This window comes from Oncorhynchus keta, chromosome 10, assembly GCF_023373465.1.
Source record: "Oncorhynchus keta strain PuntledgeMale-10-30-2019 chromosome 10, Oket_V2, whole genome shotgun sequence".
Taxonomy (NCBI): domain Eukaryota; kingdom Metazoa; phylum Chordata; class Actinopteri; order Salmoniformes; family Salmonidae; genus Oncorhynchus; species Oncorhynchus keta.
Window position 1 is genome coordinate 17079882 of NC_068430.1, and position 26758 is coordinate 17106639.

General features: G+C 45.3%; 1 protein-coding gene across 3 annotated transcripts in view; it reads right to left on the bottom strand.

Moving 5' to 3' along the window:
• Positions 1-26758, bottom strand: part of LOC118388306 (kazrin-like) — a 342539-nt gene that overhangs the window by 107713 nt on the left and 208068 nt on the right. The window lies entirely within an intron of this gene.

Sequence of the window (26758 nt, forward strand, 5' to 3'; positions counted from 1 at the left end):
ACATAGCCTGGTAGCAACACAACATGACAACATAGCCTGGTAGCAACACAACATGACAACATAGCATGGCAGCAATACATGACAACATAGCCTGGTAGCAACACAACATGACAACATAGCCTGGTAGCAACACAACATGACAACATAGCCTGGTAGCAACACAACATGACAACATAGCATGGCAGCAATACATGACAACATAGCCTGGTAACAACACAACATGACAACATAGCCTGACAGCAACACAACATGACAACAACATGGTACAGCAATAACACAACATGGCAGCAGCACAGGGTACAAACATTATTGGGCTCAGACAACAGCACGAAGGGCAAGAAGGTAGAGACAGCAATACATCACGCAAAGCAAAGATAATAGTACAAGATCGATTTGGGACAATGTTTTGTACCTGTTTGAACAGAAAGTGCACTCTTTTGCTTTAGGGTTATGAGCTCACCAGGCATCAATGAGGCTGTAATCAGAGAGTATATGTTGGAGAGCCTTGGTAGCCTGTGGATTGTAGTTGGTATCTTCATAGATTTGTCCTGCATGTCCAGAAGGGCATTCATGTCTGTCCCAATAATCCGTTAGAATTGAGTTAATTCTAACAATTGATGTTCAGGTAATCAAAAAACGTAGGATCATATATGAATTTGGGGTGCATACACATTAACAAATGTCATGTTCTTTCCATTATGGACCCAATTAAGGAAAGTGATTCTGCCTTCTTGGTCTCTGCCTTTACCAAGGATGGTGATTTTCAGTTTCTTATGTATCAACATGATTCCACCCTTGGTTTTGTTTGGGGCTGATGAAAAAGCAGCCAGTACAAATGGTTCTCTATTCTATGTGCGTCCTTTGGAGCAGGTGTGTTTCTTGGAGCATTGCTATATCAATAGAATATCAATACAACTGGAACACTTTACAGGAATATTAAGGCTTTTCAAATTCCACAAGAGAATAGCTAGTGTCACCATTAATTTTGCAGAATGTAATTGTTATAATTGGTGTTGATAAGCCCATGGATGTAAAATGAAAAGCAGGACCCACAGGGAAACCCTCCCATTGGTAACTCCCCACCCAGAAGACCCTTTATAAATCGAGATGCTTATCAAACCCAAGTCATGGGGTTCCATCTGTCAGCTTGTGTCATTGTGTGTTGAGTTTGATGTGTCAGCTTGTCTCCTTGTGTGTTGGGTTTGACGTGTCAGCTTGTCTCCTTGTGTGTTGAGTTTGATGTGTCAGCTTGTCTCCTTGTGTGTTGGGTTTGATGTGTCAGCTTTTCTCCTTGTGTGTTGGGTTTGACGTGTCAGCTTGTCTCCTTGTGTGTTGGGTTTGACGTGTCAGCTTGTCTCCTTGTGTGTTGGGTTTGATGTGTCAGCTTGCCTCCTTGTGTGTAGGGTTTGACGTGTCAGCTTGTCTCATTGTGTGTTGGGTTTGACGTGTCAGCTTGTCTCCTTGTGTGTTGGGTTTGATGTGTCAGCTTGTCTCCTTGTGTGTTGGGTTTGATGTGTCAGCTTGTCTCCTTGTGTGTTGGGTTTGACGTGTCAGCTTGCCTCCTTGTGTGTTGGGTTTGATGTGTCAGCTTGTCTCGTTGTGTGTTGGGTTTGACGTGTCAGCTTGTCTCCTTGTGTGTTGGGTTTGATGTGTCAGCTTGTCTCCTTGTGTGTTGGGTTTGACGTGTCAGCTTGTCTCCTTGTGTGTTGGGTTTGATCTGTCAGCTTGTCACCTTGTGTGTTGGGTTTGACGTGTCAGCTTGTCTCCTTGTGTGTTGGGTTTGATCTGTCAGCTTGTCACCTTGTGTGTTGGGTTTGACGTGTCAGCTTGTCTCCTTGTGTGTTGGGTTTGATGTGTCAGCTTGTCTCCTTGTGTGTTGGGTTTGATCTGTCAGCTTGTCTCCTTGTGTGTTGGGTTTGACGTGTCAGCTTGTCTCCTTGTGTGTTGGGTTTGATCTGTCAGCTTGTCTCCTTGTGTGTTGGGTTTGACGTGTCAGCTTGTCTCCTTGTGTGTTGGGTTTGACGTGTCAGCTTGTCTCCTTGTGTGTTGGGTTTGATCTGTCAGCTTGTCTCCTTGTGTGTTGGGTTTGACGTGTCAGCTTGTCTCCTTGTGTGTTGGGTTTGATGTGTCAGCTTGTCTCCTTGTGTGTTGGGTTTGATCTGTCAGCTTGTCTCCTTGTGTGTTGGGTTTGATGTGTCAGCTTTTCTCCTTGTGTGTTGGGTTTGACGTGTCAGCTTGTCTCCTTGTGTGTTGGGTTTGACGTGTCAGCTTGTCTCCTTGTGTGTTGGGTTTGACGTGTCAGCTTGTCTCCTTGTGTGTTGGGTTTGACGTGTCAGCTTGTCTCCTTGTGTGTTGGGTTTGATGTGTCAGCTTGCCTTCTTGTGTGTTGGGTTTGATGTGTCAGCTTGTCTCATTGTGTGTTGGGTTTGACGTGTCAGCTTGTCTCCTTGTGTGTTGGGTTTGATGTGTCAGCTTGTCTCCTTGTGTGTTGGGTTTGATGTGTCAGCTTGTCTCATTGTGTGTTGGGTTTGACGTGTCAGCTTGTCTCCTTGTGTGTTGGGTTTGATGTGTCAGCTTGTCTCCTTGTGTGTTGAGTTTGATGTGTCAGCTTGTCTCGTTGTGTGTTGGGTTTGATGTGTCAGCTTGTCTCCTTGTGTGTTGGATTTGATCTGTCCGCTTTTCTCCTTGTGTGTTGGGTTTGACGTGTCAGCTTGTCTCCTTGTGTGTTGGGTTTGACGTGTCAGCTTGTCTCCTTGTGTGTTGGGTTTGATGTGTCAGCTTGTCTCCTTGTGTGTTGGGTTTGACGTGTCAGCTTGCCTCCTTGTGTGTTGGGTTTGATGTGTCAGCTTGTCTCCTTGTGTGTTGGGTTTGATGTGTCAGCTTGTCTCCTTGTGTGTTGGGTTTGACGTGTCAGCTTGTCTCCTTGTGTGTTGGGTTTGACGTGTCAGCTTGTCTCCTTGTGTGTTGGGTTTGACGTGTCAGCTTGCCTCCTTGTGTGTTGGGTTTGATGTGTCAGCTTGTCTCCTTGTGTGTTGGGTTTGATGTGTCAGCTTGTCTCCTTGTGTGTTGGGTTTGATGTGTCAGCTTGTCTCCTTGTGTGTTGGGTTTGATGTGTCAGCTTGCCTCCTTGTGTGTTGGGTTTGACGTGTCAGCTTGTCTCCTTGTGTGTTGGGTTTGATGTGTCAGCTTGTCTCCTTGTGTGTTGGATTTGATCTGTCAGCTTGTCTCCTTGTGTGTTGGGTTTGACGTGTCAGCTTGCCTCCTTGTGTGTTGGGTTTGACGTGTCAGCTTGTCTCCTTGTGTGTTGGGTTTGATGTGTCAGCTTGTCTCCTTGTGTGTTGGGTTTGATGTGTCAGCTTGTCTCCTTGTGTGTTGGGTTTGACGTGTCAGCTTGTCTCCTTGTGTGTTGGGTTTGACGTGTCAGCTTGTCTCCTTGTGTGTTGGGTTTGATGTGTCAGCTTGTCTCCTTGTGTGTTGGGTTTGACGTGTCAGCTTGTCTCCTTGTGTGTTGGGTTTGAAGCGTCAGCTTGTCTCCTTGTGTGTTGGGTTTGACGTGTCAGCTTGTCTCCTTGTGTGTTGGGTTTGATCTGTCAGCTTGTCTCCTTGTGTGTTGGGTTTGACGTGTCAGCTTTTCTCCTTGTGTGTTGGGTTTGACGTGTCAGCTTGTCTCCTTGTGTGTTGGGTTTGATGTGTCAGCTTGTCTCCTTGTGTGTTGGGTTTGACGTGTCAGCTTGTCTCCTTGTGTGTTGGGTTTGATCTGTCAGCTTGTCTCCTTGTGTGTTGGGTTTGACGTGTCAGCTTGTCTCCTTGTGTGTTGGGTTTGACGTGTCAGCTTGTCTCCTTGTGTGTTGGGTTTGACGTGTCAGCTTGTCTCCTTGTGTGTTGGGTTTGACGTGTCAGCTTGTCTCCTTGTGTGTTGGGTTTGACGTGTCAGCTTGTCTCCTTGTGTGTTGGGTTTGACGTGTCAGCTTGTCTCCTTGTGTGTTGGGTTTGACGTGTCAGCTTGTCTCCTTGTGTGTTGGGTTTGATTGTGTCAGCTTGTCTCCTTGTGTGTTGGGTTTGATGTGTCAGCTTGTCTTGTCTCCTTGTGTGTTGGGTTTGATGTGTCAGCTTGTCTCCTTGTGTGTTGGGTTTGATCTGTCAGCTTGTCTCCTTGTGTTTGGGTTTGATCTTGTCTCCTTGTGTGTTGGGTTTGATCTGTCAGCTTGTCTCCTTGTGTGTTGGGTTTGATGTGTCAGCTTGTCTCCTTGTGTGTTGGGTTTGATGTGTCAGCTTGTCTCCTTGTGTGTTGGGTTTGATGTCAGCTTGTCAGCTTGTCTCCTTGTGTGTTGGGTTTGACGTGTCAGCTTGTCTCCTTGTGTGTTGGGTTTGACGTGTCAGCTTGTCTCCTTGTGTGTTGGGTTTGATCTGTCAGCTTGTCTCCTTGTGTGTTGGGTTTGATGTGGCAGCTTGTCTCCTTGTGTGTTGGGTTTGATGTTGTCAGCTTTTCTCCTTGTGTGTTGGGTTTGATGTGTCAGCTTGTCTCCTTGTGTGTTGGGTTTGATGTGTCAGCTTTTCTCCTTGTGTGTTGGGTTTGATGTGTCAGCTTGTCTCCTTGTGTGTTGGGTTTGATCTGTCAGCTTGTCTCCTTGTGTGTTGGGTTTGACGTGTCAGCTTGTCTCCTTGTGTGTTGGGTTTGACGTGTCAGCTTGTCTCCTTGTGTGTTGGGTTTGATGTGTCAGCTTGTCTCCTTGTGTGTTGGGTTTGATGTGTCAGCTTGTCTCCTTGTGTGTTGGGTTTGATCTGTCAGCTTGTCTCCTTGTGTGTTGGGTTTGACGTGTCAGCTTGTCTCCTTGTGTGTTGGGTTTGACGTGTCAGCTTGTCTCCTTGTGTGTTGGGTTTGATGTGTTCGCTTTTCTCCTTGTGTGTTGGGTTTGACGTGTCAGCTTGTCTCCTTGTGTGTTGGGTTTGATGTGTCAGCTTGTCTCCTTGTGTGTTGGGTTTGACGTGTCAGCTTGTCTCCTTGTGTGTTGGGTTTGATGTGTCAGCTTGTCTCCTTGTGTGTTGGGTTTGATGTGTCAGCTTGTCTCCTTGTGTGTTGGGTTTGATGTGTCAGCTTGTCTCCTTGTGTGTTGGGTTTGATGTGTCAGCTTGTCTCCTTGTGTGTTGGGTTTGATGTGTCAGCTTGTCTCCTTGTGTGTTGGGTTTGATGTGTCAGCTTGTCTCCTTGTGTGTTGGGTTTGATGTGTCAGCTTTTCTCCTTGTGTGTTGGGTTTGACGTGTCAGCTTGTCTCCTTGTGTGTTGGGTTTGATGTGTCAGCTTGTCTCCTTGTGTGTTGGGTTTGATGTGTCAGCTTGTCTCCTTGTGTGTTGGGTTTGATGTGTCAGCTTGTCTCCTTGTGTGTTGGGTTTGACGTGTCAGCTTGTCTCCTTGTGTGTTGGGTTTGACGTGTCAGCTTGTCTCCTTGTGTGTTGGGTTTGATGTGTCAGCTTGTCTCCTTGTGTGTTGGGTTTGATGTGTCAGCTTGTCTCCTTGTGTGTTGGGTTTGACGTGTCAGCTTGTCTCCTTGTGTGTTGGGTTTGATGTGTCAGCTTGTCTCCTTGTGTGTTGGGTTTGATGTGTCAGCTTGTCTCCTTGTGTGTTGGGTTTGATGTGTCAGCTTGTCTCCTTGTGTGTTGGGTTTGATGTGTCAGCTTGTCTCATTGTGTGTTGGGTTTGATGTGTCAGCTTGTCTCCTTGTGTGTTGGGTTTGATGTGTCAGCTTGTCTCATTGTGTGTTGGGTTTGACGTGTCAGCTTGTCTCCTTGTGTGTTGGGTTTGACGTGTCAGCTTGTCTCCTTGTGTGTTGGGTTTGACATGTCAGCTTGTCTCCTTGTGTGTTGGGTTTGATGTGTCAGCTTGTCTCCTTGTGTGTTGGGTTTGACGTGTCAGCTTGCCTCATTGTGTGTTGGGTTTGATGTGTCAGCTTGTCTCCTTGTGTGTTGGGTTTGACGTGTCAGCTTGTCTCCTTGTGTGTTGGGTTTGACGTGTCAGCTTGTCTCCTTGTGTGTTGGGTTTGATCTGTCAGCTTGTCTCCTTGTGTGTTGGGTTTGACGTGTCAGCTTGTCTCCTTGTGTGTTGGGTTTGATGTGTCAGCTTGTCTCCTTGTGTGTTGGGTTTGATGTGTCAGCTTGTCTCATTGTGTGTTGGGTTTGATGTGTCAGCTTGTCTCCTTGTGTGTTGGGTTTGACGTGTCAGCTTGTCTCCTTGTGTGTTGGGCTTGATGTGTCAGCTTGTCTCATTGTGTGTTGGGTTTGATGTGTCAGCTTGTCTCCTTGTGTGTTGGGTTTGATGTGTCAGCTTGTCTCCTTGTGTGTTGGGTTTGACGTGTCAGCTTGTCTCCTTGTGTGTTGGGTTTGACGTGTCAGCTTTTCTCCTTGTGTGTTGGGTTTGATGTGTCAGCTTGTCTCCTTGTGTGTTGGGTTTGATCTGTCAGCTTGTCTCCTTGTGTGTTGGGTTTGACGTGTCAGCTTTTCTCCTTGTGTGTTGGGTTTGACGTGTCAGCTTGTCTCCTTGTGTGTTGGGTTTGATGTGTCAGCTTGTCTCCTTGTGTGTTGGGTTTGACGTGTCAGCTTGTCTCCTTGTGTGTTGGGTTTGATCTGTCAGCTTGTCTCCTTGTGTGTTGGGTTTGACGTGTCAGCTTTTCTCCTTGTGTGTTGGGTTTGACGTGTCAGCTTGTCTCCTTGTGTGTTGGGTTTGACGTGTCAGCTTGTCTCCTTGTGTGTTGGGTTTGACGTGTCGGTTTGACGTGTCAGCTTGTCTCCTTGTGTGTTGGGTTTGACGTGTCAGCTTGTCTCCTTGTGTGTTGGGTTTGACGTGTCAGCTTGTCTCCTTGTGTGTTGGGTTTGACGTGTCAGCTTGTCTCCTTGTGTGTTGGGTTTGATGTGTCCAGCTTTTCTCCTTGTGTGTTGGGTTTGACGTGTCAGCTTGTCTCCTTGTGTGTTGGGTTTGATGTGTCAGCTTGTCTCCTTGTGTGTTGGGTTTGATGTGTCAGCTTGTCTCCTTGTGTGTTGGGTTTGATCTGTCAGCTTGGCTCCTTGTGTGTTGGGTTTGACGTGTCAGCTTGTCTCCTTGTGTGTTGGGTTTGACGTGTCAGCTTGTCTCCTTGTGTGTTGGGTTTGATCTGTCAGCTTGTCTCCTTGTGTGTTGGGTTTGATCTGTCCGCTTTTCTCCTTGTGTGTTGGGTTTGATGTGTCAGCTTGTCTCCTTGTGTGTTGGGTTTGATGTGTCAGCTTTTCTCCTTGTGTGTTGGGTTTGATGTGTCAGCTTGTCTCCTTGTGTGTTGGGTTTGATCTGTCAGCTTGGCTCCTTGTGTGTTGGGTTTGACGTGTCAGCTTGTCTCCTTGTGTGTTGGGTTTGACGTGTCAGCTTGTCTCCTTGTGTGTTGGGTTTGATGTGTTCGCTTTTCTCCTTGTGTGTTGGGTTTGACGTGTCAGCTTGTCTCCTTGTGTGTTGGGTTTGATGTGTCAGCTTTTCTCCTTGTGTGTTGGGTTTGACGTGTCAGCTTGTCTCCTTGTGTGTTGGGTTTGATGTGTCAGCTTGTCTCCTTGTGTGTTGGGTTTGATGTGTCAGCTTGTCTCCTTGTGTGTTGGGTTTGATGTGTCAGCTTGTCTCCTTGTGTGTTGGGTTTGACGTGTCAGCTTGTCTCCTTGTGTGTTGGGTTTGACGTGTCAGCTTGTCTCCTTGTGTGTTGGGTTTGATGTGTCAGCTTTTCTCCTTGTGTGTTGGGTTTGACGTGTCAGCTTGTCTCCTTGTGTGTTGGGTTTGATGTGTCAGCTTGTCTCCTTGTGTGTTGGGTTTGATGTGTCAGCTTGTCTCCTTGTGTGTTGGGTTTGATGTGTCAGCTTTTCTCCTTGTGTGTTGGGTTTGACGTGTCAGCTTGCCTCCTTGTGTGTTGGGTTTGACGTGTCAGCTTGTCTCCTTGTGTGTTGGGTTTGATGTGTCAGCTTGTCTCCTTGTGTGTTGGGTTTGATGTGTCAGCTTTTCTCCTTGTGTGTTGGGTTTGACGTGTCAGCTTGTCTCCTTGTGTGTTGGGTTTGATGTGTCAGCTTGTCTCCTTGTGTGTTGGGTTTGATGTGTCAGCTTGTCTCCTTGTGTGTTGGGTTTGATGTGTCAGCTTGTCTCCTTGTGTGTTGGGTTTGATGTGTCAGCTTGTCTCATTGTGTGTTGGGTTTGATGTGTCAGCTTGTCTCCTTGTGTGTTGGGTTTGATGTGTCAGCTTGTCTCATTGTGTGTTGGGTTTGACGTGTCAGCTTGTCTCCTTGTGTGTTGGGTTTGACGTGTCAGCTTGTCTCCTTGTGTGTTGGGTTTGACATGTCAGCTTGTCTCCTTGTGTGTTGGGTTTGATGTGTCAGCTTGTCTCCTTGTGTGTTGGGTTTGACGTGTCAGCTTGCCTCATTGTGTGTTGGGTTTGATGTGTCAGCTTGTCTCCTTGTGTGTTTGACGGTGGGTTTGACGTGTCAGCTTGTCTCCTTGTGTGTTGGGTTTGATCAGCTTGTCCTTGTGTGTTGGGTTTGACGTGTCAGCTTGTCTCCTTGTGTGTTGGGTTTGATCTGTCAGCTTGTCTCCTTGTGTGTTGGGTTTGACGTGTCAGCTTGTCTCCTTGTGTGTTGGGTTTGATGTGTCAGCTTGTCTCCTTGTGTGTTGGGTTTGATGTGTCAGCTTGTCTCATTGTGTGTTGGGTTTGATGTGTCAGCTTGTCTCCTTGTGTGTTGGGTTTGACGTGTCAGCTTGTCTCCTTGTGTGTTGGGCTTGATGTGTCAGCTTGTCTCATTGTGTGTTGGGTTTGATGTGTCAGCTTGTCTCCTTGTGTGTTGGGTTTGATGTGTCAGCTTGTCTCCTTGTGTGTTGGGTTTGACGTGTCAGCTTGTCTCCTTGTGTGTTGGGTTTGACGTGTCAGCTTGTCTCCTTGTGTGTTGGGTTTGATGTGTCAGCTTGTCTCCTTGTGTGTTGGGCTTGATGTGTCAGCTTGTCTCCTTGTGTGTTGGGTTTGATGTGCTTCTCCAAGATGTCTTGAGCCTTCTTGGCAGATGAAAACGTGTATTGTGTTCTGGAAGGTCAAGATGAGTTTTGCCGGGTGGATGAAGCCGCATCTCAGGTTTAGCTTGATTAGCTGGGATCTCACGTCGCTGTAGGTCTCCCTCTGTTTTAACAGTTCAACACTCAGGTCTGGGTAGATGGTGATCCTCTTTCCTGCATAGGTCAGACCCCCAGATTCCACTGCAAGGCGAACAATTCGCCACTTGACTTCAAAGCTATGAATCATAAAGCGAGCACCGTTGCGGAGTTGACCTTTGCGGTGTGCAGTGTTAATCAACGGCATGAGACCCAGCTGCTCCTGTCCGAACAGTTCCTAGAATTTTTTTGGCTTGCCCGCTTCTACACCAGTTTCAGAACTATTACCTGCACAATTTACTTCACGGGAATGATTTGAGTGATTCCTTTTTCTTTGTTAGACTTTGATTATCCGTTCTTGGACGTTGGGGGTAATAAGTGTTTAAATGTTAAATCCTCTCATTCATTCTCAGCCCCCTGCAGTACTTTGTCTGGCAGAGACAGAGACACATGGAGCTCATCCAAATTCCAGCACACAAAATGCTGACAAGAGGAAAAGTAAATACTGTTTTCCAGAGATCCATAGCACAGCAGTTTGTTCCATTTACAGGTATCATTCGCAAGCCTATGCTACAGATGGCATTGATGAATCGAACCAATATTCTCTGTGATTGGGACTGCTGTGAAAACAAGAATTGTGAGCTTTAACAATTACAGGGATTAGACTGTAAACCCGAGGTAACCTGATGGAAAAAAAAACTTTACAAACAGACTTCACATGTCCGTCTCTCTTCCCCTTTGTAAGAAATGTAATCTACAGCACCATCGGAAGAGACGACTTCCATGCCTTAGGTAATTAAGTGTCAAGCTGTAGAGATAACTTTATAGACCTACGGTGGTATCTGTGTCATCTCAAAGTGACCCTATTAAGAGCCTCATATGGTGATTTCCTAAGGCCAGTATAGTGAGCGTACCTGGACACTGGTTGAATCAAAGTTGATTCTATGTCATTTCAAGCAAAAGTACACTACAACAAGTGCCATTACTCTCCGTTCTGGACTGCCTGGATCTGAAAACATCCACTTTATGAACATGTATTCATAATCGCAGGTGACACACAAAGCAAATCAATTAAGGCTGCATTCAGAGAGCATTAGGCCTGAAAGGGTGCTTCAAGGCTGCTGTGATCCAAGGTCCTAAGATGCAGTTAGCGCTGAGTGGGTTTGGGAAGACAGCTTCAGTTTCAGCCTCAGGCTGCCCCGAGGAAACCACCTCCGAACGGGCCCCGTCAGGGACCCATCCATTACATCTAGCTATGAGGGGAGAACACTCTGGAAGAAGATGGTGCAAAACAGGATGTGGTGGATCTCTCTCTCATTCCCTCTCTCTGTCTCTCTAATGATGTCAGTTGATGAGGACAGACGAGAATGGAGCTCTTGAAAAGTAATGTGTGCAGCCTTGGGAAGAGTGCCCGTGTCCCCTTAAAAACCCCAGTGTGAAGCTTGACATACTGTAAGCTTCTCAATACTTTTGGTCAGTCTTAAGTCAGAAGTGTCATCAACAGTTTAATTTGGGGGGTGGATTGGAACAGCTGGGGAGACAGAATATTGTGGCAATTTGAACTGATTTCTGTTCAAAGTACTCTTTAGTAATCATTAGTCATCTTTAGTATCTTAGATTACTGTATCATTAAAAAGCAATCTGTTTTGGGACACCACAATAATCTCAATTGAACCCCTGCATGTCATTAACTTCTACTCAACTGGTCTACGTGCCTGATAATGTTCTGATGCTGAATGGGTTTTGTTCATAGCTAAATGTCACTTCAACCACCGCCCATCACGAATGTAAGTGTTGCCATGAAACACATAGGCTCTGAAGCACAGCATAATAGAATAAAACCAAATAGCTCAATGATCTACTGGCAACTATTCTGTCCCTGTGTAAGGGCTTGTTTGTTCATGTGTTGGTTTTTGTATGCCTGAAAGTCCTATGTAGGGTCCTTGTATTTAGATGAGTAATTCCATTAATTCTCTGCAAATATTATAAACCCACAGATCTCAATGTCCAGCTTTCTGGAATCTGTCACAACGTGGGACCATGAACACACCAACCTTGAAAATATGATGAGGCGATTGTGTCTGGTTGAAATATTAAGGTCAGTTGAGACCCATCCATCCAGGCCTCCTCCCTCACTGATAACCTGAGCCTCTGTGTTGGGCTGCTGAGGCAGATCACAGGTTCCTGAGCTGCCAAACTGGGGAATAGGGTTTAGAGACACACAGAGTACAGAGTACAGGCAGGGTTTACTGCTGGATAATCTGAGGCCGGGGCAGAAATAATATCAAATATTAAACCCCACCCAGCTAGGACTGTGTGGAGCTAGGAGCTTGCCGAGCCATCCGTTCCAGCACCACCTTCCCAATTAGCTGAGCTAATGGACTATCTGGACTATCTGGAAACTCTCATGGCATGGATAACTAATGTCAATAATGGTAAACTGTTTTAGCCCCATGATGGGTGGGATGGATTATCATTATCATCATGTCAATCACAGACTAGTTAATCCAATAAAGTATTTTTGATGGGGATAATCCAGCTTCCACTGGGGTTAGATGAGCAGGCCAACGACTGACGGGGTATGACAGTTGTGCAAGGATTTATAATAAAATGTACTATCACTATGGTAGACAAATCGATTATACAAGATACCAGAACAAGATGAAGATCAGGAGAGTGATTTGCACTCCGATGGGAAACATACTTCCATCTGTGAAAGACAGAATGAGGCTGTAGAAGCAGAGAGCTGAACTTTGGTTGGGTCAGCAGTCCGACTGGGGATGCAGAGAGAAAGGTCACCTAAAGATTGGCCTTTTAACCCCCCAAGGTCGATTTCTGCGCCACCACGGAAATATAATTAGCACAACATAAAAATCCCCAGAAAAATATGTTTGTCAGACCATAAGACATCCCGAAAATTGGTCTTCTCACAAAATCATCTAAATTGGCCTACAAACTATTATGACCCCTCTATGGAAAGATGAGACTCTCACGAACACGTACAGTACCAGTTAACCTGTTACTCCTACCCCCTACTTTTTCGAACATTCTGTTAAAAATCGCGCAACATTTCAGCGCCCTGCTGCTCATGCCAGGAACAAAGTATATGCATATGATTAGTATGTGGATAGAAAACACTCAGACGTTTATAAAACTGGTTAAATCACAGCTGTGACTATAACAGAACGTGCGTTTCATCGAAAAGTGCAGGAAAATCTGATCACTGAAAATGGAAAAATATATCCATGCATCGGGTCTCCGACCGGATATTTTGGTTGAGATTTACCAGGACAATATTTCCAGACGGACAGCTAAAGAATATAATTCGCCTCGTGATCAATTTGATCGCTTATTAACGTTTACTAATACCTAAAGTTGCATTACAAAAGTATTTCGAAGTGTTTTGTGAAAGTTTATCGTCGACTTTTTTTATTTAAAAAAATGACGTTACGTTATAAGACGCTATTTTTTTCCATTTATCACACAGTCTTCATAGATCGATATCTAGGCTATATATGGACCGATTTAATCGAAAAAAAAAGACCCAATAGTGATTATGGGACATCTAGGAGTGTCAACAAAGAAGATGGTCAAAGGTAATGAATGTTTTATATTTTATTTGTGCGGTTTGTGTAGCGACGACTATGCTAATTATTTTTGTTTACGTCCCCTGCGGGTCTTTTGGGGTGTTACATGCTATCAGATAATAGCTTCTCATGCTTTCGCCGAAAAGCATTTTAAAAATCTGACTTGTTGCCTGGATTCACAACGAGTGTAGCTTTAATTCAATACCCTGCATGTGTATTTTAATGAACGTTTGAGTTTTAACTAATACTATTAGCATTTAGTGTAGCGCATTTGCATTTCCAGATGTCTAGATGGGACGCCTGCGTGTCAGGTAGGAGCAAGAGGTTAAATAATCCTAAATATATTATATATTTGAGATTCATCGAAGTAGCAACACTTTGCCTGGATTACAACTTTTCACTTTTGACATTCTCTCAACCAGCTTCATGAGGTAGTCACCTGGAATGTATTAAAATTAACAGGTGTGCCTTGTTAAAAGTTAATTTGTGGAATTTATTTCTTCTTAATGCATTTGATCCAATCAGTTGTGTTGTGACAAGGTGGGGGGTATACAGAAAATAGCCTATTTGGTAACAGACCAAGTCCATATGTGACCCGTTTCAGGAAACTAGTCGTATGTCGCAAATCAAGACTTCACAGGAGAGCCATTCTGGAACATGTGAACTTTCATGTGCCTTAATAACAAACGTGTATGCCATCTGTAAATACAAATACAATTGTTAAATTACAAGCCTTGTTGGTTAAGCCATAGAAAAAGTCAGCAACCTTCCCACTAGCCATGATTGGCTGAGATAATGAGTGGGCTGGACATGCCGAGAGAGGAGTATGAATTGGTCTGCCATATAGACGGCTGGCTTCTATCTATTTGAGCTGATCAGTCTGTGTTGGTAATCCTATCGAACACGGCTTTTAAAAAATGCATCGTGTAGTGGAGCTGCATAAGTTTTTCTCTCCACTTTCAGGGGTATCGAGTTTTGAAATCAGTGGAATAGAGTATGATCGCTAAAGAGGTGGAGAAAACCCCTGTCTCAGGATTACATCTTCAAACTAAGGGCTACCGTGGCATGGCATCCGTGACAGGGAGACGTGTCCTTCATGCATGATGATAGCCTAGCTAGCTACATTTTCAGATATTACACGTTTCTAATTTTGACAGAAAGTGGTTTCTAAAGTGTATTGTTTGCTAGCTAGCTGGCTCCCTAGCTAACGTTATGTGTGATGTTGTTATTTGTATCCCAGAACTGTATGCTATGCTACTTAGAGTCTAATGTTAGCTAGCTAACATTGAACCTGGTTGGTTAGCTCCCAGCAGATTAATGCAGGGCAGTAATGACATGATTTGGCACTATGTTCATTGTTGTTTAACCAGCTAACGTTAGCTGGCTGTCTCGTTAGCTAACGTTACGTGACGTGTGTGATCTTACACGCTGTTTACCTAGCTAGCTAGCTACATCTTAGGCTAAAGCGTACAACACCGTTGAATATGGCCAGTGTCAGTAAACGTCGTCAAAAAAGCGTAATGAAATTGCTGCCAGCAGAGCTGGTTAGGCTGTTTCCAGAGGTAAACAAATCATTGGCCAGAGCGTCAAGTGTGCGTTCTGAACACTCCGAAAGCAAAACGAGATGGGTGGGGCTAAAGCTTAAGAAGGTGTGAACGATGCTGAATGGGTGTTGACAAAGAAGAGCTCTTCACTAGATACCAAAACATTCAAAGTGAGTTTATCAACTTTCAAAGCCCAATTACTCATTGCTCCTAAAAAAAAGGCAGTGTGTGATATACCATTTTGTAGCTCTGAGTCTCTACTTTAATCCAATGTAAAAAAAATAATAATTAAAAATCAAATTTTGCTACATAAGACCAGATCCAGGGGGTGAGTCACATATTATGGCAAGAACAGCTTAAATAAGCAAAGAGAAACGACAGTCCATCATTACTTTAAGACATGGTCAGTCAATCTGGAAAACTTTTTGATGCTACCCATCCCGGATCCGGGATCGTGACTACAGGTTCAAGCTCATTAGCATAACGCAAAATGCAAAAAATATTCTTAGAAATATTTAACCTCCACACATTAACAAGTCCAATAGCTCAAATGAAAGATAAACACCTTGTTCATCTACCCAGCAAGTCAGATTTCTAAAATGTTTTACGGCGAAAACACACCACATATTTATATTACACCACCACCGAAACAAAGAGGCAGCCATTTTGTCCCAGAAAATATACAATTATAAAAGCAGGATTAAAAAATAAATCATTCACTAACCTTTTGAAAATCTTCATCAGATGACAGTAATAGGACATGGTACAAGGTACATTTATGTTTTTTTCAATAATATGCCATTTATATCCATAAATCTCTGTTTACAATGACGACATTTTCAAAAAATGCTACTCAAATGTCCGGAGAAATGATGCTAGCTCCGACAGATAACGTCAGATAACAAGCAATACACATGACTAAATATACATGTTCTACATATAGTTACAAAGATACACTTCTTCTTAATGCAACCGCTGTGTTACATTTATTTTTAACGTTACAGAATTCGTTCACAAGGCTATAATATGAGACGGCGCTCAGATATTAGCAGTATGTCTCCTCTACGTTTGGAGTCCACAGAAACCCAAAATAACCACGTAAATATTCCCTTACCTTTGATGTTCTTCGATCAGAAGACATAGAAGGAGTCATACTTACCCAATACATCGTTTGGTTTCAAGTTGTGTGTCTCTGTATTAGCATATGCTAACAGCTTCAGCTGAAATGCACCCAAAATGACTTCTTGTCCCGCACTCTTGCGCATCAAAACTTCAAAATTACATATTATATGTCGACTAAACTGGTCAAACTAAGTGCAGAATCAAGCTTTAGGATGTTTTAACGTGTAAAACAAGAATCAGCGCGAACAGACAAACCGACATCAATTGGTGTTTCTTGGAAAAAGAGTTCCCACCAATTCAGACGTGCGCAATAGAGTGCATGTATTTCTCGCGTGACCCGAAAGTTTTAGCCCGCCAAAAGACGAGGGCGCACGTGATTCTCACAATGAACGCCCCATTTGAAAGCAGACATCGTGCTGAACACATACAAACTGTTCCCAGATCCGTAGCTGCTTGGGTAGGGTGGGGGCGATGACCTCAAAGTTGGCCCAACTTTTCTGTTGACAAGAGAGAGTTTGGGAGAAAGGCTGCCCTGAGAGTTCTGCTTTACATACAGACATAATTTAAACGGGTTTAGAAACTTTAGAGTGTTTTCTATTCAATAATAATTATTATATGCATATATTAGCAATTTTTGAAAAAATATATATATTTTTACTTTGGGCACGCACTTCCTCCAAAGGGGGCAGTATTCAGCCCGAGTCTTAAGAGGTTATTAAGAACTTTGAAAGTTTTTTCAAGTGCTGTCACAAAAAACATCTAGTGTTATGATGACACGGGCTCTCATGAGTACTGCCACAGGAAAGGTAGACCCAGAGTTACCTCTGCTGCAGAGGATAAATTCAGTTACCAGCCTCAGAAATTGCAACCCAAATAAATGCTTCACAGAGTTCAAGTAACAGACACTTGTCAACATCAACTGTCCAGAGACTGTGTGAATCAGGCATTCATGGTCGAAATGCTGCAAAGAAACCACTACTAAAGGACACCAATAAGAAGAAGAGGCTTACTTGGGTCAAGAAACACAAGCAATAGACATTAGACCGGTGTAAATCTGTCCTTTGGTCTGATGAGTCCAAATTGTAGATTTTCGGTTCCAACCGCTGTGTCATTATGGGACTAAGAGTAGGTGAACGGATGATCTCCACATCTGTAGTTCCAACCGTGAAGCATGTAGGAGGAGGTGTGATGGTGTGGGGGTGCTTTGCTGGTGACACTGTCATTGATTTATTTAGAATTCAAGGCACACTTAACCAGCATGGCTACCACAGCATTCTGCAGCAATATGCCATCCCAACTGATTTACGCTTAGTGGGACTATCATTTGTTTTTCAACAGGAAAATGACCAACACACCTCCAGGCTGTGTAAGGGCTATTTGGCCAAGAAGGAGAGTGATGGAGTGCTGCACCCCTAGGCTTAGACTCTTATTGTGTTTCCCTCACGAGCAAGAACGTGAGTCCTATAGTTAATAACACAACCTGAAACAGAAATGCAAATACGCTTCTCTAGGGAAAGTAATTTGACCTTAACAGCTTAGATATGTGTGGATGAATTAAACAAGCAGAAGGAGTGATGTATTTATAATACATAAGGACAACAAATTACTGTCAGAAAAGAGGCAATTACATCCTTTTTGACATTCCCGGAAGGCTTTTTATATCACACAGTAGCTGGTAGACACAAGCAGTCAAAAACATGTATTAAATAAACTGACACTGATTGACGCTGGGGGAGACTCAATGAAGAAGAAATAAAGAAAGGCACAGACAAGCACACACACACACGCGCGCACGCACACACACACACACACACATACATGCACACGCACACACACACATACATGCATGCATACACACACATACATGCATACACACACACGCATGCATGCATGCATACACACACACACACACTCTCACGTGCACATGCACACACACACATGCAAACACACACACGTGGTAGCTCATCTGGTTGGTGGTGTTGGTCAAAGAGGGCTGGTCCCTCATCACCCTGACCCAGGGGCTTTTCTGCTGGACCCAGCCACCAAGATGAGGTCAGATTTAAAAGGAAGATTAAGCAAGGAAATCTATCTGGAAGCAATAAAGTACGGACATAACTAAAACATCCTTCCTCCAGCCCATCTCAGGGCTCCTTGTTGCCAAAGCGCGTTTGGAGAGGGTGGGAGAGACGTGGTGATGGCGGCAGGAATAGGGAGCAGCAGCAGCGTGGACACACATGTCACTTGGCTCTTTAATATTCTCCCAGTGTGGAGAGACATTTGGAGAATGTGAGACATTTAGCTGACCTCTGTCCCATTGGCACTATGTGTCTGATTACTGTTGCTGTCACACATTCCAGTCCTGCCCCTCCCAGCCCAGCTGGCTACAAACCTAACTGGTTACCTTAGTGCATCCTCAGCCTCCTCTTTAGAAAGATGGACTAGGACACAGAGACTCATCACTGGACACCCTGTCCTGTCTGGAGGGGGACACAGAGACACAGAGATACAGACATTATCACTGGTCATCACTGGGAGATCAAAGATCTCCATCCTCACTGGACACCTTGTCCTGTCGGAGGACAGGAGCTGTATGAAACGGTAGAGAGGGGCCTTGGCATCTCTGGGACAACCACACCAACAGTCCACATACACCTTCTCTGCACTCGATCCCATGTTCCCCTCATTACAGTCCACATACACCTGCTCTGCACTCGATCCCATGTTCCCTGCATTACATGGATGCAGTCCCCTCTTCTAAGTCCCGGAGACTGAACCCAGGATGGGCCCAGCCACGAACCGACAGGACTGAAACAACAGCATGAAAGATGTAATGTCACCTGTGGGACTGCGGTCCTTCTGTAGCTCAGTTGGTAGAGCATGGCGCTTGTAATGCCAGGGTAGTGGGTTTGATTCCCGGGACCACCCATACGTAGAATACGTAGAATGTATGCACACATGACTGTAAGTCGCTTTGGATAAAAGCGTCTGCTAAATGGCATATATTATTATTATTATTATTATTATTATTATGTCATGTCTCCAGAGAAAAGGCCTACTTAGCAGACTGCATGGCTGAACAATATAACTCAGCCCTGCAAGGTGGAGACCACAGCACAGCAGAACAGAGTCTGCGTTAGTGAGGGTAGCAGTGTAGAGTCTAGAGCACTGTGAGTACAGGTGGTGTTGAGTTGAGCAGGTGAACAGAGAAGGCAGTGTGAATAAAATAAATGATGCACACTGTGTGCATTGGGCCTATACCGTACTGTACACACGCTCTCGGCAAAGTAAAGAGAACAGTCACAGGAACCGCTAGCTTGTTACAGCTCCCCACCACCACCACTGACACACTCTGTTCAAACAGAATCCCATGAAGACATCATCAGTTGGCTTCAACAATTCAATACAGCAAATCTCATTCCTCATACCAGGTAACCACATCACAGCTGAGCTGAGACATTAATAACAATAACACACATTCTCTCTTGTGTTTTATTATTGCTTTACTGAGAATAAAGAGTCTGCATATTTCCCACCACGGTTTGAACTGACTGTCCATGCTCTGGTCTAACTGCAGAGTACAGAGAAGAGAGAGAATGGCCTCTGACCCAGACCCCACTTATAAACGCAGTGTTGAACACCCACAAACCAGCATACAACATGATGGAAAAGGGCAACTTACAATAATGTACTCCCTATGGGAAACCAGCTAAAGAGAGTACCACTAGAACAGCAGAACTCGGCCTAACCAGACGTGTCCTTCACTTACCTGCAGAGATAGTGCACTTTTCTAGGTGAGTTAGTGGACAGGGGGTAGGGAGGATGACTGACTGTAGCCTCCATGTCGATAGCTGTCAGGGTGGGTCCAGTTCACGCCACGCCCCAGGATGCAGCCCTAGCCAAGCTGTCTGACAGTAGTCTTCCAGGCGAATGGAGTACTCTAGTGGCCTGATATGTTTGATACACACAGAGGTAAGTGAAGGCAACGTATATCCAAGATCAATGCCCTGGCCCAGGATGCATGTTTACCGTGCGTCAGACATCAACTCTGTTTACCACGCGTCAGACAGGTAGAGAGAAAGAGAATGAGAGAGAGAAAGAGAGAGAGTAAGAGAGAGAAAGAAAGAGAGAGAAAGAGTGAGAGCGAGAAAGAGAGTGAGAGAGCGAGAAAGAGAGAGTAAGAGAGAGAGAGAAAGAGTGAGAGCGAGAAAGAGAGAGTAAGAGAGAGAGAGAAAAAGAGAGTGAAAAAGAGAATGAGAGAGACTTGGCCTGGCAAGATGGGAAGGTAATATGGGAGGGTTCAGGGTGAAATACCACTGCTGTCCATCAATGAAGACTGTTATGGTCCTGTGGCCCATTGGCCCATGGTAATGAGTGTGGCATGATTGGAACACTGCCAGAATCCCAAATGGCACCGTATTCCCTACATAGTACACTATGGGTCCTGGTCAAAAGTACACTCTTAGAAAAAAAGTTGCTCAGTAGAACCATGCAGGTCTCTTCGGTTTGTCCCCATAGGGGAACCATTGTTGGTGCTGGGTAGAACGCTTTGCAGAGGGTTCTATCTAGTTCTTCAAAGAACCCCCTGTACATTGTTCTGTCGAGAACCCTCTATGATGGATTCTACCAAGAACCATTTCATCTTTGGAGGGTTCATCCTAGAACCCTCTATGAACGGTTCCACCAGCCTTATTAGCCTTTAACAATGTATTATTTAAGACAATACATTATATATATAAGGCTTTTATTTGAGGGCCTAGTTATACCCTAACACAGTAGTGTCATGAATCTCCTAGTTTACAGGCCACATCAGGCCTGCAAGTCACACTATGCTGGCTTGCAAAGTGATGTGTAATTCCTATTGGAATCCAGCCAGAATTAGGATATCCAACAAGTGGAATTGTTAATCACCCACAACCTGCATTCAGAATGACTGCCAGGGTAGGGAAGATTGAATACTGAGACTACCTCAATCATCTAAACTTGAAGAACTATCTCAGTAAGGGATGCAATAAATCAAATTACTTACTGATTGAATTAGTTTAGAAAACGTTATGTTATTTACTTTGGTGCAGCATAAAATGAATCAACCAATCAATGCAAAAACACAGATATTACAGTAGAACTGTAATGGGGTGCGTAACTGGTGGCAGTGAAGTCAGACACAGGAGAGCAGCACTAGGTAATAGCAGGAGCAGTTTAATATCAAAACCAACGGCATAAAGAATGAACCAACATGGGTAGAAAACCCGACGCACACCAGTAAACATGTGCACAAGCACTTACAACAAACAATACCACACAAAGACATGGGGAGAACAGAGGGTGAAATACACAACACTTAATGAGGGAAATGAGAACCAGGTGTGTAGGAAAACAAGACAAAACAAAAGGAAAATGAAAAGTGGACCGACGATGGCTAGAAGTCCGGTGACACCGACCGCTGAACGCCGCCCGAACAAGGAGAGGAACCGACTTCGGTGGAAGTCGTGACAAGAACAAACAATTCAGAAAATATCCATGCAATGAAGCATCCTGGGAAATATTATATATGGTTTTATGTAGAATCCTTCTTGCCTTCCTAAGAATCATTAAAGACCCCTTTCTTCTTAGGATGTTAAATGTTCTAGGTAGAACCCTTTATAAAGAACCCTTGTCTTCCAAATATGGTTCTTCTGATCGAAACGGTTCTTGGTAGAACACTATCCCTCCTCAATGAAGCCTTTTGGAACCCTTTTTCTAAGAGTGTAGTGCACTAAATAGTCAATAGGGTGCTATTTGAAAGGCAACCACTGAGAGCTCAGATAACACTGATATTAATGCAGGAACCCTCCAGCCAACCGGAGAGTTTCACTCACTCCCACTGGTCATTCCTCATGTCACTCTAGGCCAAGTTGTGTGATCAGCTTTGATAGGGAAGGGGAGGTGTGTGAAATAAAAGGCAAACAATACTAGTTTTCCTGCCCATGGAGGAAAATCCATCAAACAGACCTATTTCCCTCTGGTTAAGTGATACATCTGCCTGTGTGTGCGTGTGTGTGTGTGTGTGTGTGTGTGTGTGTTTTGGCTGTAATAATGCAGGGGTCTATGAGCAATGGTATTTCCTACTGGCATAGCCCTCTTCTTACCTTACAGATGCATAGCAGGTGTGATGAGATGTGCATGGAAACAGAGGCTCCATTCAGGTGTGATGTGATATGCATGGAAACAGAAGCTCCATTCAGGTGTGATGTGATGTGCATGGAAACAGAGGCTCCATTCAGGTGTAATGTGATGTGCATGGAAACAGAGGCTCCATTCAGGTGTGATGTGCATGGAAACAGAGGCTCCATTCAGGTGTGATGTGATATGCATGGAAAAAGAGGCTCCATTCAGGTGTGATGTGATGTGCATGGAAGCAGAGGCTCCATTCAGGTGTGATGTGCATGGAAAAAGAGGCTCCATTCAGGTGTGATATGCATGGAAAAAGAGGCTCCATTCAGGTGTGATGTGCATGGAAAAAGAGGCTCCATTCAGGTGTGATGTGCATGGAAAAAGAGGCTCCATTCAGGTGTGATGTGCATGGAAAAAGAGGCTCCATTCAGGTGTGATGTGATGTGCATGGAAACAGAGGCTCCATTCAGGTGTGATGTGCATGGAAAAAGAGGCTCCATTCAGGTGTGATGTGCATGGAAAAAGAGGCTCCATTCAGGTGTGATGTGATGTGCATGGAAAAAGAGGCTCCATTCAGGTGTGATGTGATGTGCATGGAAGCAGAGGCTCCATTCAGGTGTGATGTGATATGCATGGAAACAGAGGCTCCATTCAGGTGTGATGTGATGTGCATGGAAGCAGAGGCTCCATTCAGGTGTGATGTGATATGCATGGAAACAGAGGCTCCATTCAGGTGTGATGTGCATGGAAACAGAGGCTCCATTCAGGTGTGATGTGCATGGAAAAAGAGGCTCCATTCAGGTGTGATGTGATGTGCATGGAAAAAGAGGCTCCATTCAGGTGTGATGTGATGTGCATGGAAAAAGAGGCTCCATTCAGGTGTGATGTGATGTGCATGGAAACAGAGGCTCCATTCAGGTGTGATGTGATGTGCATGGAAAAAGAGGCTCCATTCAGGTGTGATGTGATAGGCATGGAAACAGAGGCTCCATTCAGGTGTGATGTGATATGCATGGAGAAAGAGGCTCCATTCAGGTGTGATGTGATGTGCATGGAAGCAGAGGCTCCATTCAGGTGTGATGTGATATGCATGGAAACAGAGGCTCCATTCAGGTGTGATGTGATATGCATGGAAACAGAGGCTCCATTCAGGTGTGATGTGATGTGCATGGAAGCAGAGGCTCCATTCAGGTGTGATGTGATATGCATGGAAACAGAGGCTCCATTCAGGTGTAATGTGATGTGCATGGAAACAGAGGCTCCATTCAGGTGTGATGTGCATGGAAACAGAGGCTCCATTCAGGTGTGATGTGATATGCATGGAAAAAGAGGCTCCATTCAGGTGTGATGTGATGTGGATGGAAGCAGAGGCTCCATTCAGGTGTGATGTGATATGCATGGAAACAGAGGCTCCATTCAGGTGTGATGTGATGTGCATGGAAACAGAGGCTCCATTCAGGTGTGATGTGATGTGCATGGAAACAGAGACTCCATTCATACATCCATACTATGTACTTGATGGTAAGAGACAGGAACACTTTAGAAAATCTTTAGAAAACATCTTTAGAAAACAGTTGATAAACTTAAGACTTGGCGGGTGTCAGATCACATAATGTTTCATCAGTAATCCAAAACATGGAGTAAAGCCATGTCAGCTTGGTATCTAAACTATGACCATTTACCACAATAGAGAACATGCAGCATCATTGATGTTTCAGAGAAGAGACATTTCTGAGAAGGGAGTTGGCCACATGCTCCTGTCCTCCTGCATGAGGGAGCAACTCAGAGATGCGTGTGTGTTGTTGTGTGTCAGAGCGTCCGCTCACACTGTGTCTCGGTCTCCTCCTCCCTCTCTATCAAACAGCAACACCTCTGTATAATTAGTGTGATGGCAGCAGCAGCGCTCATTAGCATCCATACAGCTAGAGTTGTGGAGCAAGAGCTGTCAGGGCCCCTTTGTGAGATCAAATCCACACACTCAGGCTCACAGTCGGTCTGCTCATTAGGTTACATATCCATCAATTACAGTTCCATCACATGATGTTACTACTCTATTAGACGTGGCTGTAGGAGTCTGTAATCTGGTGGGTTAGTGCTGCTGATCTAATGTTGCACATGATGTTACTACTCTATTAGACGTGGCTGTAGGAGTCTGTAATCTGGTGGGTTAGTGCTGCTGATCTAATGTTGCACATGATGTTACTACTCTATTAGACGTGGCTGTAGGAGTCTGTAATCTGGTGGGTTAGTGCTGCTGATCTAATGTTGCACATGATGTTACTACTCTATTAGACGTGGCTGTAGGAGTCTGTAATCTGGTGGGTTAGTGCTGCTGATCTAATGTTGCACATGTTGTCTCCACCTGGCTCTAAGTTGACCTGCAGTGCTGCTGTGGCATGTCTACTGATGACTGTAGCATGTCTACTGATGACTGTGGCATGTCTACTGATGACTGTGGCATGTCTACTGATGACTGTGGCATGTCTACTGATGACTGTGGCATGTCTACCGATGACATGTCTACTGATGACTGTGGCATGTCTACTGATGACTGTGGCATGTCTACTGATGACATGTCTACTGATGACTGGCATGTCAACTGATGACTGTGGCATGTCTGCTGATGACTGTGGCATGTCTGCTGATGACTGTGGCATGTCTGCTGATGACTGTGGCATGTCTACTGATGACTGTGGCATGTCTACTGATGATTGTGGCATGTCTACTGATGACTGTGGCATGTCTACTGATGACTGTGGCATGTCTGCTGATGACTGTGGCATGTCCGCTGATGACTGTGGCATGTCTACTGATGGCTGTGGCATGTCTACTGATGACATGTCTACTGATGACTGTGGCATGTCTACTGATGACTGGCATGTCAACTGATGACATGTCTACTGATGACTGTGGCATGTCTACTGATGACTGTGGCATGTCTACTGATGACTGTGGCATGTCTACTGATGACTGTGGCATGTCTACTGATGACTGTGGCATGTCTACTGATGGCTGTGGCATGTCTACTGATGACATGTCTACTGATGACTGTGGCATGTCTACTGATGACATGTCTACTGATGACTGGCATGTCAACTGATGACATGTCTACTGATGACTGTGGCATGTCTACTGATGACTGTGGCATGTCTACTGATGACTGTGGCATGTCTACTGATGACTGTGGCATGTCTACTGATGGCTGTGGCATGTCTACTGATGACTGTGGCATGTCTACTGATGGCTGTGGCATGTCTACTGATGACTGTGGCATGTCTACTGATGGCTGTGGCATGTCTACTGATGACATGTCTACTGATGACTATGGCATGTCTACTGATGACTGTGGCATGTCTACTGATGACTGTGGCATGTCTACTGATGACTGTGGCATGTCTACTGATGACTGTGGCATGTCTACTGATGGCTGTGGCATGTCTACTGATGACATGTCTACTGATGGCTGTGGCATGTCTACTGATGACATGTCTACTGATGACTGTGGCATGTCTACTGATGACTGTGGCATGTCTACTGATGACTGTGGCATGTCTACTGATGGCTGTGGCATGTCTACTGATGACATGTCTACTGATGACTGTGGCATGTCTACTGATGACTGTGGCATGTCTACTGATGACTGTGGCATGTCTACTGATGACATGTCTACTGATGACTGTGGCATGTCTACTGATGACTGTGGCATGTCTACTGATGACATGTCTACTGATGGCTGTGGAATGTCTACTGATGACATGTCTACTGATGACTGTGGCATGTCTACTGATGACTGTGGCATGTCTAATGATGGCTGTGGCATGTCTACTGATGACATGTCTACTGATGACTGTGGCATGTCTACTGATGACTGTGGCATGTCTGCTGATGGCTGTGGCATGTCTACTGATGACTGTGGCATGTCTACTGATGACTGTGGCATGTCTACTGATGACTGTGGCATGTCTGCTGATGACTGTGGCATGTCTACTGATGACTGTGGCATGTCTGTTGATGACTGTGGCATGTCTGCTGATGACTGTGGCATGTCTGCTGATGACTGTGGCATGTCTGCTGATGACTGTGGCATGTCCGCTGATGACTGTGGCATGTCTACTGATGACTGTGGCATGTCTACTGATGACTGTGGCATGTCTACTGATGACTGTGGCATGTCTGCTTGTACACAGTGTCCACCCCTCCCTGACCATCCATACACAGTCCTGAGATATACTATTCGTTTAGAGCTGAGAAGAGGAGAACATACAGCTCACCAGTCTCCTCTACCTCCACCTCTCTCTCAGTCTCTCTCAGCTGTGACATCTGTGTGATTACTGTTAAGCACAGACAATAGTCCACTGGCTTAGTGGCACACTGACAGATGGATCTCATCTTCATTTACTGTAGCAGATGAGAGTGCTGCTGAGAGTCACCACTCTAATACCCAAGTGCCCATCCCTTCCATCATGGCAATCATGCCGCTGCTATTTCTATCGCTGCCCTCTTTCAGTGACACCTGTCCTAATCAATCCCCTCTCTCCTCTCTGGACTTTCTAAACTCAATCCCCTTCAACCCATGACTATGAACCCTCCTATCCTATCCCTGTGCCTGCAGCAGTCTCTCGCTTTCCCTCCCTCCCTATCTCTCTCTCCATGTTTCTGCGTCACTGATCAGGGTAGTTCTCTATTGGGTCACTGAGCAGTCTCCCCAGGAGAGTGACTGTGCTGTAATGAGAGCAGAGCACCTGGGATGGCATTCAGCTGGCACTCTGAAGGGCACAGAACACCTGGGACGGCATTCATCTGTCACTCTGAAGGGCACAGAGCACCTGGGACGGCATTCAGCTGTCACTCTGAAGGGCACAGAGCACCTGGGACGGCATTCAGCTGGCACTCTGAAGGGTACAGAGCACCTGGGATGGCATTCAGCTGGCACTCTGAAGGGCACAGAGCACCTGGGATGGCATTCAGCTGGCACTCTGAAGGGCACAGAGCACCTGGGACGGCATTCAGCTGGCACTCTGAAGGGCACAGAGCACCTGGGATGGCATTCAGCTGGCACTCTGAAGGGCACAGAGCACCTGGGACGGCATTCAGCTGGCACTCTGAAGGGCACAGAGCACCTGGGATGGCATTCAGCTGGCTAAATGTGACCCGTTTCAGGAAACTAGGCGTATGTCGCGGTTCACTACTTCAGGAGAGCCATTTGAACTTAAACTTTATAT